The 15,185-nt window shown below is 37.8% G+C and overlaps 1 long non-coding RNA gene across 1 annotated transcript; it reads left to right on the top strand.

Annotated features, from left to right (window-relative positions):
* The first annotated feature begins 592 nt into the window (after positions 1-592).
* On the top strand, positions 593-14,864 carry LOC140001431 (uncharacterized). Its single transcript, XR_011806649.1, has 3 exons — positions 593-718; positions 13,508-13,582; positions 14,674-14,864. It is a non-coding gene; the product is annotated as an uncharacterized lncRNA (long non-coding RNA).
* The last annotated feature ends 321 nt before the right edge of the window (positions 14,865-15,185 follow it).

Below are 15,185 nucleotides of genomic sequence, written 5' to 3'. Positions count from 1 at the left end.
TTCTGTGGAAAACAGACTGGCCCTCCTTTACAAGTATACATTGCATTCTTCACCCTTACCAAGAACACATTTCTTTCTAGGGCTCACAGTTTAGGCCACTTCTTTCAAAGGAGAATCTCAAGCCCTATTTCAAGATTATTCTGTTATTTTATAGAGCAGTGAACACCATTTTATTTTATCTTCCTGCCTTATGGTAGACAGTCTTTTGTCCTTAACAGTACTTAGGTACAAGCTGTGAGCACATCTACAAAATAACAATAATCACAGTCTGATGGAAAGATAAGGCTATTTGTATGAGAAAGAGGAAAAAAAAAAAAAAGAAAAAAAAAAAAGAAAAAAAAAACAGCCATAACAAAACAAATGCAAAAACAATGGAAAATGCACTCATCTTTTTAGTCTAGATTGTGAAAGGACTCGGTAGTATGGTTGAGAAATGTTGATTGCAGTATTTAAGACTGGTTGTAGGGGCAACTGTAATCTCTCTAGCCTTGTCTGTTATCACTGCTTACTTTCTGGCCAGTACATGCATTCTCGTTAAAAGTTTCTCTCTCCATATTACTGTGCTAAGGGATTTGTTGTTTTGTATTACAATTGTATGTCCAATTTCACTCCAAAAGCTTTCTTCCCTGCTGTCTTGAGTCTCAAAACATCACTGAAGTTGATATATCTGTTTAGGTATAGATCTTCTCCTTGGACCTTGGCATTTCTTGGGCTCCAGGTAAGACTCTACTGTTCCTTACTGCTCAGAAATCATAGTAACAGGTCATAGCCAAAAGGGAGAATCAAAATGTACAAATTCTTGTCCTAGTCCTTACCTGAATACAGAACAGGGGTAGCAAGTTATTGACAGCTACTTGAAAATACCTTAGTGTCACTGGCTTTTCTGGAATGAGAGAGGATATGAAACACGGCACAGGAATATTTTAACCAAGGTCAGATCAAAGTGCTTATGTTTAATCTCTCAACAATAATATCTTATTCTTCAATGTTAGTCCTAAAAGTGATTTATTCTAAGGCAAAAGGGGCTTATCTGCAAAGTAAGAAGAAAATGCCTCCATCAGACACTTCTTGATGCAAACTCATTTGCATAGGAAGCCCTTTGATACTGCAGTGAAGGGACATAATTCCTGCTAGGTGCTGAGCATTCATGGTCTTGAAATTCATTTAGGCTTGTTTGTCCTTGGAACCATTCATGCACTTGAATTTAGCAAAGCACTCTTAGCACATACCTGGATTGGAACCATAATTCTTACTAGATGTAAGGTTTGAGTTGTTTCATCTTTAAAACTACCCTCATTTTAAACGGTGACTTGTGTAACCTTCAGTGTGTCCCTCCAGATTAAAATGACTCAGTCTTACTCCAATAGATAGATCTCCTTGGGAAGTTCATGCATAAACTATATTTAAGGAAAATAGCTTGTAATTATGCATAGGTATTAACAACCATCCCATCTGATTGTAATGAGGATAATTTGCATTATTCCCAAACAAAAAGCTTTGTTAGAAGAGAGTTATGGCTGAAATGCTATTTGCTACAGTCCAGCTAATGATCAGAAAACCATTATTCTACCTAGCTTACAAAAGTTCTATAGCTCAAAAAAGTTGGAAAGGCTGAAGATGAATAATTAGTGTGCCAGCATATTCACCATCATTACTTAATCCTCCATTATTCACCACTAGATTTTCTTAATTTATGTGTCCTTTATAAGCTTCTTTCTCTTTGTTTGGCTCTGAGAGAAATACACCATTGAACTTACATTGCAGATGTAAATACAGTCTTCTCAAATATGCTGTAAAGGTCTTTGAAAAGTTTGTAATCCCAGGCTTCTCTTGATTATGCCAGAGGTCAGTAAAATCTTGTACTAAAACTGTGTGTTGGAGCAGAAGAACAATTTAGCTATTAGCACTGGAGTGATCAATCCATTTGAAGACATGAAATGTGTAGATTATATAATCTAGAGAGAGTTTGTGTGTGGAAGTTTGTGTTTAACAATGTGGTTTATGAACTTGTATGGGATGAATGTACATACAGCATAATAAATAATCTGTTATTGCTACTAGTTGATGTTTTGAAGCAGCCCAATAGAGTCATGCATCTAACTCCCTTATGTCTTTGTGTAGACACAGTATACCAGAAATAGGAAAAGGACTTGAATAGTAATTACAAGCATATTTTGAAACCTATAGAGGGTAGAAAAATGGATTAAGGGCATTGTAAATTGAGGAAAGAGAGGATGATGAACTATGTTTTTTTGTAGCTAAAGGACCAATATACTTTTGTGGCCTTGAAAGTTTATATGAATTATCTAGCAATTGTACAGTATGCTTGTAGCAGTGTTTTCTTTGCAGAATGCTCTAACTCTGTATGGGGTTTGATAGTTTATTTGCTTTTGGAAAAGTAAAATGGAACAGAAGGCAGAGGAAAAGAAATGCAGCTCGTGGGTGTGTGGGTTTCTTCTTGTTTTGTATGAAGGGAATATTATTTAAAAGGATGTTTCCATACTAGGGAGCTACAATGAGGGATAATGAAATCCCTGATCTGCACAAGGAGAAATATCAAAAAGAGGTAGTTTTTCAGCTAATGTTGATTGGCATCATTAGTGAAAATCAACAGAGAATCAGTGGTTTTCACTACCTGAGAAGCTCACCCAGAGTCCTCAAATCTCTTCTAACAACATACAGCAAACTAGTGCAAGGTCTGTGTCATATTATCATCAGGTACCTGTTTACTAGAATTCAGAAACTTAATTGTAAATATGTGTAATGCATCTTAGTTGGAATTAACAGGGAGTGTATGTATATAAGAATAAATAGAGCTGAATTTGTAAAGCTGTATAAAGTTGTGTAAAGCTACATGTTATTTATATCAAGCCATCTATGAGTACGTTACTTCAAGGGTTATTTTAATATCCAAAGTCTTTATACTTCTCAGTAGACATTTGCTTCGGCTGTCCTAAATTCAAATATGTTGAACTTTGTGTGTTGCCAGAAGTAGTCATCACATTCGAAAAATAAGGAAGTAATTTCTGTGTCTGACAAGGAATTCCTGGGCTACAAACTAATTGCTGAGCCTGCAACAATGAAAAATATAACCCTTCTGTCAATATAATTTTCAAAACAACAGTGAGGCTACATGAGCTTTCATCGATGATTACAAAGAACAAATGAACTCCAGAACCAGTTAAGCCCAGATATCCATGGATTTGTGTATTGTGCTCAACTGCAAAGTCTTAGGAAAAGTAACTTCTGACTGAAGCCATCCTTGTGTTTGGGAAATTGATCCAGGATGTATTCTATGTGGATTCTCTAGTCTCTAATGAAACGTTGGCTCCTATTGCGGTTCTTCTCACAACTATGGCTCTCAAAGTCTCTTCTCTCTAATCAGCTATTTGCGTTAAAAACTAGCTTAATTACTTTCTATATGTTTTTCCTTTCTGTTAAGTTGGATTGAAATCAGGCAGTAGGTTCAACAGTCATTGGGGGAAGGGATTCAAAGTCACATAGTCAGGCTGACTATAATCATCACATTTTCATGAGAAAAAGAATAAAGAAAGAATTTCCCAATCCAAGCAGCTGAAATTGCAGTCATTCTATGACTCTCTGTCATTGTTTCCCCTCCATCTTCCTCATCACATTTTGATAGCCCTTCTCCTCTGATTCTTATTCCTGCAGAATGCTGCATGCATCTCTCTCCCAAGTTCCTCCTATTTTTCTCTTGGGAATGTCTTTCTTATCCTTATCTCCCTAGGGGTTCATAGCTCAGTAGAGTTGCTTTTGCTCTGGGGTTACAGTCTAGAAAGTGAGGCATCAGAGGATTTTTTCTTTAAAATGGGAAGCCTGCCTAAACATATCCAATGCATTCAGTAGGAGCACTATTCCACCCCTCTACCCCACTTCCCTGCATACTTTTGGTTCTCTTAATTGTTCATTGCTGTTCAAAGCAATTTCCTTGGTATACACATTTTCATTAAATGTAATGAAGGAAGGACAATTTAACATCCCACCTGTGACAACTCACTGCTTCAGATTACGATGATCTATTCCAAATACTTCGGCTTCAGTCAAGGTTTTGATTAGTGGAAAGAAGTAGCCTCTGCATAATTAAGATTGTGTCCAAACCTTATTTATTCTCAGCTGGTTTGATTTAAAAGTAAAAGTCAGTTAATTAGATAAAAGATGAAGACAGCTCCATAGCACTCACTGGCAGAATATCTGAGAAATATCTGACTTTGTCTCACTCATTTCATGTTCTAAAAATTTTGTCACTTATGCAGTCTGCAGAAGAGGGATAATTTATTTGTGGGTACACTATAAGAAAAGCAGAGTAGCAGATAATAAAATACAAGATTTGAAAAATCTTGTGTAAATCATATTTGGGACAATTTGAAATGATTCTTGATCTTCTGTCATGCAATAACTCATGAATGGTTTGGCCTAGAAACTTCAAATATGATTTATTCAAGAGGTCCGCATCCTTCCCACTCTGCATAAAAGGAGAGAGTTGGTGAACTTGGAAACTATCTCCTGGAAAAGTGGAAACAGCAGAGCAGCCTGATGGGATCTGAAATAGCTTATTGTCACTGATATTATAGACTTCTGAAGTCTTGACATAAAAGAATGGACAGCAGCAATCTATATTACGGTTGGAGAGGGAGCCCTAGTCTCCTTGAAGCCAGCTGTTCTTTTAGTAAAAGATGACTGTCATCAAATCTTACTACATTGGCACTATTCTTACTGCTATCAACACCCCACACAAACAACACACATTCATCCATGTATAAAGAGGGTGCTTGGAGTTTCTCTCTGTGACCCCGCTCTTAGGTCCATAAACCACAGTGCCCTGAGCCAAAAAGTCATTTTATCATTTATTCTTCTTGATTTTCTAGTTTCGTAATATTGTGGGAGTACTCGAGAAATATTTAGGAGGGAAAGAAAGGAGTTTTTCCCTGTGATGTTAATTCTACCATCACCACATTGCTCTGGATGCCATCCAGGGTTAAAGAACTCACTGCACAAAGCAAACAGCATAGCTGTGATAACAAGTGATTGCAGCTTTAGCAAGAAAGAGAACACAATAAAATCTGAAAACTAGATGTCAGATAATGACAGAGATTTATGCTGCAGACTGTACATGTGAATTCTGTACAATGTTTATTAAAAATAAGTACATTCTAACAGGAAATAATATTTGCTTAATTTTGTAAATGCATGTTGAAAGTTTGAACAGTGAATGTTATAATAACAAGCATGTTAAATATATCTGGGGCTGAGGAGAGTGTTAAAGCAAAATTTACTAACTCCCTACTCACTAAAAAAATAAAACAGTCAATCAAAGAGGAATAATATGGAAACATAAACCTAGGGTTCCCTAGAGAATAATGCTTTTGTCTCCTTAGTTCTATCCTTTATAACCTCCTACAAAAGTAAATGCAAGCTTGTTGCATGTATCCCAGCTCATTAACATTTCAAATTGTTCTTTCTTCAATATAAATACGAATAGATCTCTGTGTATGAGGGGGATGACTTATTTTAATGGCTGAAACTGATGGTCAGAAATTGTTTCTCAAAAAGTATTTCCAACAGAAAAAGGGGAGCTCCAATAAGACTGCCTGCTTTTGCTTCTGGGTGTGTCTATGAAGTACCTTTAAACCTGGCTTCTCTTGTATTTTGTTTGGGAAGTCTGCTATGATATTTCATGCTGTAATAGTTTTCTTATGTCATCATTTTATTCATAAAAGAGGTCTGTAGAAGTAGAGTTCCCACACTTCCACAGCTAGAGACACTAGGTAAGAGATGAAGACATTCTAAGAGATGTCATACAACTTGCTGTACAGAAACAAAACATCAGGGACCCCAAAAATCTCTGAGGAGACTTGGCAAAAATAGTATTAGTAATCATATTGTTTGGTTTTGTGTCAAACTACTTCATCCTTTGCCATTTTTTCCCTAAAGAAAAACATGAGGATTTTTACCCCTTTGCACTTTTACAAGAAATCCTTGTGTAGAATGCAAACAAGTCTCTTCAACTTGAGCTAAATGAAGAAGAGACAGAAGACACAAAGAAGTTTTCCAAAGCCTTTCATTTTGCTAGAGTTATGAGCCTAAAACAAAACACTATCAAACATCTCTTACTAATTTTTAAGCTTCTATCCAGAAATTTGGAGATGTTGAAAAACCTACCAGTAAATAGTAAATGAACCGAATTGGGAAACTGGAGTTTTTTATTTGTTTGTTTGTTTGGTGATTTATTTATTTATTTATTTATTTTTTCTGTTCAGTGAAAGAAGGGTAGATTATCGTTCTTTTCTGTCCCACTTAGTGTTTCTGTGAAGGTGCTGGTGTGCAAGCTTGTTTTCAAAGCCTCAAATTACACACCAATTGTTAAATAAAAAGCCAGCCAACCCTGTGTGAAGAAATTGGCAGTAAGTGCTACTTGGAACAGTTAGTCACTAATTTTACATTGTCATTACATATTTTTATTCCATTTAGTGTCAAATGATACAAAACGGCATCCATAGAAGTAAACCAGTGAGAACTGACCTGGTAGTAAAATAGTGCAAATTCCTTTTACAAGGCAAGTGATAATTTCTGTTATACAATAAGTTTAAAAATATGTTGGTAATCTTAGCTAAAATCTCACTGTGTATGTTACACAGAGAAGCCTGAATTTTCAAGAGTGAGTTTTTATTTCTGGAGACTGACATCTCAGACTCTTGAGCCCTAGGCAGTAACTTGCAATTTTCCTGTAACAGATTTCTGGGTTTGCATTGAAATAGCTGCTTACAATGTCTTCTAAATCTACCTTCCATTTCTTGGAAGCAAGAATTAAATGTTTTCTTTTTACTCCGCAGAGTTGTTGGGGGGGATGGAGGGGTGTTAACATATGTTTCTACAAACTAGTGATGGTGAATATTATATATGCTATGTATTTGCATGGTAACTCTCAATCTGTAGTCTCTGATGTTTGGCCTATTTTTAGGTGAATAAACAAGTCATGTACAGGAGCCTTATCTATATGCAGTTAGAGGATCACAGATATGTAGTTTGAGAACTGTGTTGTCTGAGGAAGCAGACGAGTAAAAGATACCTTCAGTAGATCTAAATAGCTTCAGATAAACTGTCTCAGGATGCAACCAAAACCCAAGATGGATGCTCATGGTTCCTCCTTTTTCTTCAGCTATCATCTGATTTGCTTCTTTCTGTACTATCCTTCAAGGAGGCTGATGCAGCCAAACAACTTCTTTTATCTCTTCCAAAGGACCATGGCATCATCTTTTCTAGTGCCCCTCATAAAAGTCATCTTCTGCTAAGAGATATATTTAAATAAAGGTCTCAGATTTCCCCTTTCCCTATATTTTGTACTGTCTGCCTCCAGGCAGAAGCTTGAACTCTATCATGTCTGGAAATAGCCAGCACATGACTAAAGCCATCACTACAAATAAACATGAAATACTAATACTCAGCAGAGCTGGTGAAGAGAGAGCCCCTTCATGCTGCTGGTAACCAGTTAAGTCCTTGCCAGTGAGTTATTTTGTTTTTGTTCCTGCTGTTAACAAAAAGTTTTATCACTGACCCTGGATTCATGTCAGTACAAAAATTAGCACTTTGCTTGCTTTGTCATTCCCACAGGAAGATTATATGAAGTACCCTTCACTAAAGATCTGAACCCAAGTGTGTCCTCCTCAACCTGCATACTGGAATAGCCCTATCTAACTGCTTCTTTTGCTTGCACCTTCACGTGGAACAGCACAGACAGGTGCTCTCATTTCTTTCCACTGACACAGACTATAAGGTTCCTGGTGTCTCCAGAGCAAGACCCAGATATTCTGCAGCAGGTCCTTGTGGTAATCAAATCCCACACAATCCCACCTGGAAGCCTAGCTCCTTCTGAGAGCGGTAGTTGGTCTCTGCAATGAGTGTCTGAATGTGTTGGTCTGCTTAATGTGTGACTGAGTTTTCTGAGGTTTCATGCATGCTGGAATGTTTAATCTTCAGTAACTGAGTTGTTTTTGTTTATGTATGAAGACAGATAGCAACATGCTGCTCTGTCCTTACATAAACACACATACACAAGGATAGGCAGAGAGAATAGAAATGTATAAATGAATGCACAAAATTGGCAAGCATGAATATTCCAGATGTAGATATGGCAAAAATATATGGCAGGCAGATCTCCAGAGAAACAGATGGACAGCCCACAGCTATAAGCAGTACCTGTTCATGAAAGATGGGCAAATGCAGTGGTAAATGTCTTGTGACTCTTCAAAATTTAATTTGCCATGAAGGCCCATCATAAATGATGCAAGGGCAATACCTGCTGGAAAACTATCCAGTACTACTTCTTTTCCTCTTAACCTGTGGGATGGAAAGTTGTCTGACGGGTTACAATAAGCAAACATGAATGCAGATACGCAGAGATATGTCAGCACTTGACAGTTTTCAAAGTTTATTGTCAAACCAAATTAGAAGAAGTCTGCCACGTATGAGCAGGCAGAACAGCAGGCAAGCTACTGAAATGTCTGCAGTGAAATTATTGTCTTCCATGGTATTCTTACAACCCTCTCCTTCCCCTTGACCTCCATTTGCTAGTTCATAAGATATTAAGGTGTCAGCAGCCAAAAGGAACTGCTGGAGAAGGTTATAATGGCCTTATTTACTTCTCAGTCTCTTTCCTACTTAATTTGCTGGTACCTGTCAATTGTGATATGTGAATGGAAGGAGTAAGAGCCTTCTTTTTTTTTTTTTTTTCTTTTTCATTCTCATTCTTTTTCTTTTTCATTCTCTTTTTCCTTTTCTTCTTTTCCTTTTCCTTTTCCTTTTCCTTTTCCTTTTCCTTTTCCTTTTCCTTTTCCTTTTCCTTTTCCTTTTTCTTCTTCCTTTTCCTCTTAACAAGACCTGTTTGTTTCTTCCACTTCCTAGCATATTTGTAAGTACTTGAACACAATAACTTTTAGAAAGGATTGTCCTGTCTGCAGAAGTTCAACATCATTTCCTCTAAGGCTGTTCAGAGGTACAGATCTTCAGAACACATCAGATACACATCAGATTGGTGGCTCATCAGGTTGGTGTATCTTTATTAGCTTGTTCCTCTCCGAGCACAGTTGATGGTGGCTTCTTTTTCTGGCTTTCTTCATTAATATGAATGATGTAGATTTACACAGAAACAATTTTTAAACATCTCCCAAAGGATGCTGGCAATACATGTTTTAGACAAATAGACAACTTCAAGTGATTGTTGATATGCAGGTGTTTTAAACAGGAAGAGGTTATGCTTTCCATCCCACATCTGCCCGTGCCTGATGGTTTTGCACCAGTTTTACCCAGTATTGGGATTATGAGAACTCTCCAGAACGGGGCTTCATCTTAATTTTCAGCTAAAGCAACATAACCTCTCTAGTCCTGGAAGCCATAACATGGAGAATGGCAGTTTTGTGGTAATCCCGATTGTTATTAAGTTAAATATACATTTTCATGTGCACAGTGGTCAGCCTTAGTTGGTGTTACTCATAAAATGGTGAGCCTAAGTCACACTTGCCAATGCAGAATCCCAAAGCCCTTCAAACAAAATTATGTCCTTACTCTAAGGCATGCTACCAGGCCAGCTTTCAGAGATCCCATCCTCTTGGCATTCAGAATTGCCTGATGCCCGCAGGGAAGTGAGGAATTAAATGGAATGTATTTTTAAAAGAAAAGCGAGAGCCCTCCTGCTGGAGCTGAATAAAGTTGAGACAGCTCTGTCAGCTGCATGTCTTCACTTTGCAGGGAGCTGTCAGTAAGCTCTTTAAAGTTGGGGAACTTATGAAGGCAAAACAATTGTGTGTGTCACTTGTAATCTACATGTGCAAATTATACCATGTTGAAAACAAAAAAAGCAACAACAACAAAAAAAAGCATTATTATTTATATAAATATATCTTGTAGATTTCATTAAGATTAGGTCAGGCTGTGGAGTTATCACATAGGCTTGTTTGCACTTTTGTTAATCTTAATTTGCAAGTGCTGATTAGTGCCACAAAATCCTCTTGCTGTTTACTGCAAAATCCTGCTTCTCTGCTTTTCTTGTCAGGAATACTCAGGAGGAGGGAGAAGGGAGGGGGGAAGAGAAGAAGGGGGCTTCAAAGCCAGTAGCCAGAACCAGAGGGAACATGAAAGTAGATTTGTTTGAATCAGGAAAGGAAGGGGGGGCTGGAGAGAGAAGCTTGCTTGCTGTTTTAACAGGCTCAAGCTGGACCTCCTGATAAAAAAGCAGTGGTGCAAGGACAGTGAGGATCAGTGGAGACAAAACCCTAGGGACAAAGGAACTCCTGAAAATTGAGCAAGTGGTGCTTCCCTGGTGCTTTTCCAGTTCATACAGGTTCCTACAAATGCTTCCAAATGGCCCATCAGACAACATGACTAATGTCTTTTATCTGCAGTTTGATTTTCTCCCATTCTCTCCAAAAAAAAACATTGAAAACATGGCATATTGTATTGTTTTTGACAATTTTGGCAGTTTTGGGTTGCTAAATGACTGACTTTACAGTGCTGTAATCAGCTGGCTTTCCCTTAATAAAAAATGTAAAATAAAATATAATAAAATAAATTTATTTAATAGATGTCAGTCTGTATTAAATACTTGTTCATAGAGCAAACTCCCTGGCACACAACCCAAGTGGAATTGGGGCTCAGGCAGGCTAATCCCAACAGCGCTGAGGTTCTGGCAAGATGAAGAGCCAGAGACTTAGGAACTGCATGAAGGAGACCATTGAAGATCAGCAGAGGTGGTGTGCCAAAGAAGTGTGAGGAGCACTGAGGAAGTATAGTGAGGTAGCAAGTGATGCTGGGTCAGGGGGATCTGTATGTGTGCATGCATAGCAAGTGCTCTCACGCCAGGTCTGAAACTTGACCCTTGCTTTGACAAGTTTGCATATGTTTTTTCATTATGTCTTCTTCCAGTCTCTCTTTCTTGCCATGCTATATCAGTATTCCATATGAATCACTGAAGGCAACATCCTGTCACCTTCTCACATTTTCCTAAACCTTTTCTTTCTCATAGGTATTCCTTCATGTCACCATTTAAATTGTGGCTAAAACTCTTTCCCAACAGTATTTGATAACTGGTTCAGGTTTTTAGCATATAACTGTGTTATCAAATATTGAATAATTACATCAAGCTATTAAAAGTGCATGAAGGGTGTGAGTTTGCATTGTCAGCATCACTCCCAAACTCCTTCCTAGAATCTCGTCCTTGGATCGCTTTTCAGTGGCTGAACCATTACTGTATGGAGGAAAAATAAAACTGCTTTCCAAAGGTCCCAAGGGTGGATACGGTAAGAAACACGTACAAAGTTTTCTCAAAGAAAGTATTCACAGATTTTTTTTCTTTTATGAGTAATATGCTAGAAGAAATTTTAAGTAACAATAAGAAATTAAATTTATGAATATGCTGAGGGGTAATCCTTAGAGAAACCTTATCTATCTTGAATATTCATACACATCAACTTGTTGGGCATGATGACAATTACTGCACTGCATATATTCAATTTGCTCTTGTATATACAATATTATCTTCCATAAGGAACGGTAAACTGCAGAGCATATTTCAGTAAACACTATTCTGAATCAACAGAAATGGCTTGAGTGTGCACTTCCATGCATAATAATATAGCAATGAAAAATTGCTCTGACAAAGCCACTGAGTGTAGGGGAGATCACATCCTCTGAGAAATTCCTCAGGGTTTGCAGGTTCTTCTTTAAAGGCTGGGAGAAACATGTTCTGGTGTCTCCTAACCTGGGGTGGGAATGCTGTTGTTTCTTTTCTTCAGGTATATTAGAGAAAAAATGGAGGTAGTTTCATTATTCTTGTAGAGACTGTACTAACAGTGACAAATCCAGAGACTGCCCAATCCATTCATATACATCCACATGGATGCATATATGTATATGTATATTTGCAGGGTTACAGTTTCTCAATTTGCAAATGTGCTGTTTGAAAACTTTAAGCAGAGGTGCCCCCCAGCTGGCAACAGAGGTCTGTAGAACTATTTTGTTCCATTTTTTTTTCCGTCATATAGCCACTTCTGAACTCTTTAGGTGACCAAACTCATATCTCCTCTCATATTTTGGATACATGTCCAGCTGTGTGACAGGTTGCACAAGCCATCATTTTTATGTGACTTATCACAGGAGCGCACAGTTAGCCATCAGCCAAATACATCCAGCTAGCTGGATATGACATGCTGTATTGACTTTCAAGAAACTACATTAAAGGACCAGGCCTGGAGCTGAAAAGTTGTTGTCAGTAGATGCTGATTCATTAAAATGAACTTTTTTGTAGATCAGGGCTAATTTCTCTGGTATTTTTCTTTGGCATTATGTCAGCTTCTTTTCAATTAAAATGTTTTATTTACGAGGTCAAGATGATCTTTCCTTTTGGAATAGAAAGCAAATTTGAGTCTAAAAATAGGAAAAATTAGCAGATCTATTTAAAAATGCATTATTTTGAAATTTTCAGAAGAGACCAGTTCACCCTTCCAACTGAACATGTGACAAACATCATCTATCTCACTTGAGATGGGATTCTTCTTAAGTAGTTTTAACAGTTTTCATCAGGTTGTTAAAATCCCTCCCTTACTCGGCACCATGATGGCTCTCTAACCACAGCATTCTTCTACCTTTTGGGTTTCTTCCTCTCTGCAGAAATTATGCAATGATATTTTCAGATGTATTTCAAGGACATAAGCATTATAATCCACCTGAAAAGGAACTGAATGTTTTCAGGAAAGAAAAGAGCCACAGAATGTGCACATACACTTTGGGTTTTGCACATTTTTCTTTGCTTCACCCTATCTATGTACTTTATGTATACCATGTTTACCATGTTGAAGACTTCAGTATCAAATTCTCTATGAATCCAAACGGTTGGAAGTTCATTGTAATCTATACTGACAGAGAATTTGAGATACATACATGTGTATATATACTTTTTTTTTTTTTTTTTGAGAGAGAGTGTTCCTCTTCCTACTGCTGCCCTCCAGACTTTCTGGACTGAAACCCTTTCTCCTGCTCTTTTTTGATGTTGCTTCAAAGTGAAGGCAGGGATTCAATGGTGGAAGAACAATCACTTTTCCTTTTCAATTGCAATATAGTGAACTTAGAACACCTGCAAAGTCTTGAGGGGTGCAATGGTGTGAGGAGCTAAATTCCAGCTGAGGCAAGCGGTTAGTTTCCAACAGACAGAACAGTAGCCTTCTTCTGAAGAGACGATAACTTCTTGGCACACTTTAACTCAATCACTTATGATTATCTGACTCTACCCTTGAGCAATAAGGATAAAAGGCTCTTTTAAATTGACTTGAAGTCCATGTAAAAGGTTGCACCAGTTCAGTTAAATTCATTTTAAACCTGATTATTTAAATCAATGTCACTTTTGCATGCATACAAGATCTGAGTGTTAAGCTTTGTGGATGTAGTGAGTCGTACAGAGGGAACTGAATTGATCAATTTTTTATTTATTTTTTTCTCACAGTCACAGCTCACTGAGACTGAGAAAGGAGTTCCAAAATGTTGAAATTTGGCTTTCCTGGACACTTTCCTAATCAAGGTATTTCAAAGAGCTTTTCAGTAATAAGCTAGATGCTGGTGCTACAGAGTCTGAATAAACACACACAAAGACTTTTAATTGAGCAGCAACAGCTCCAACAGAGCTATGGATGTTAGAGTCTCTGTTACTAAAGGGGAGACTGCTGGCAATCTGCCTCACTTCTTTGGACACCCTTGTGGATGGCCTTCATCCCTATGAGCCTGAATTTCCATCTGACAGCAGATACCATTGCAATACTGAAGCTCACTATACAGCTTCCTGCAGAGTATGTTCATGGGATGGGTTCTGGAAAGTTAGGTGAGGATGCTGTGAAGGAGGGCAGAAAGAGTCCTTCTGAAGGGCCAGACATGGAGGCAGAAGCTAATAGACCAAGTAGAATTGCTGGTGTGGAGTGAATATGTTATGGTTTCTGCCAAATTCAAGCTGCAGTGAAGGATTTTCATACTCTTTTTCTTGGGCTGCCTTCATGCTTGACAGTTAGACAGAGAGTGAAAGCTGCTGCTGGATAACTAAACACTCAGATAACTAAACAGTCAGAACCAGCGAAACGCACACACACACACACACACAAGCACCAGTGCATCACCTGGAGGCATCCCAATTAAATGGAATTACCATCCGCACCAAGCCATAGCTATCACTATTAAATATCATTAGGCTTAAATTAGGTTTGCTCCAAGAGATGTCCCCATCAAATGGATTTCCTGATTAAGTTCAAGTGGCATGTACTTTAATATACTCTGTTACCATACACATGTGATTTTCCTAATTTTATTGTTTCTTTGACTCCAGATTTCTGGCTGTCGCAGCATTAAGTCCTCCGTTAACCCTTAAGTGCAAGAACTCTGCACCCATACACAAATCCTTTTATCTTTGAAACTCCATCTTAGTAAAGGGAAGATAGATGTTTGTTTTGTTACGTTTTGTTTTTAAATCAAGCCTTGGTCACGTAAGAAAAATAGCATATTGAAAGGCAAAGCTGACATAGTTGATTTGGGAATTGACTGAAATTTTCAGCAGACTGAAAGCTGATGTATGGGTGAGTGCAAATGATCAAATGTATATGAGGTATTTTTTTCCTTTCCTGCCAGAGTTCCCACTCATTACAACTTGTCTGGACTGTGACAACCCTAGCTGAACTTTCTTCTCTGTGGATGTTCAAGTATATTACAGCACCGGTCCTCTGCTCAGCTGATCATTTCCTATCTATCCTGCTCCTCTGGTTGCAAATTACCAAATTAAAAACTTGAAAATCTCTGGCATATGGCCATTGAAAAGTGAATGGATTTCCAGTCTTATAAATGGATGCTTTGAAAACACTGAAAAAATATGTCACAAATCAAATATTTGTAAAAATTGGTTGTGTCAAGAACCTGGGAAAGAAGAGTAGATGAGAAAGAAGAGCAGAAACTTCATTTCTGTGTTGGTGTGAGAGGAGACAGGACAGGACTATGCACCAGCAGAAAATAGGAAGGGTATGGAAAGAAGACAAATTTGGAGGAGGCTAGGTATATACCATTCCAAAGTAACTCATCACAATCAGATGTATTTTCCAAGCTAAAATTTTCTACCATTTATGCAGGGGTCTTCCTAAGTGGCAGGT

The sequence above is a fragment of the Anas platyrhynchos genome, chromosome 1 (assembly GCF_047663525.1).
Source record: "Anas platyrhynchos isolate ZD024472 breed Pekin duck chromosome 1, IASCAAS_PekinDuck_T2T, whole genome shotgun sequence".
In the NCBI taxonomy this organism is placed as follows: domain Eukaryota; kingdom Metazoa; phylum Chordata; class Aves; order Anseriformes; family Anatidae; genus Anas; species Anas platyrhynchos.
This window is presented reverse-complemented; position numbering and strand designations above follow the sequence as displayed.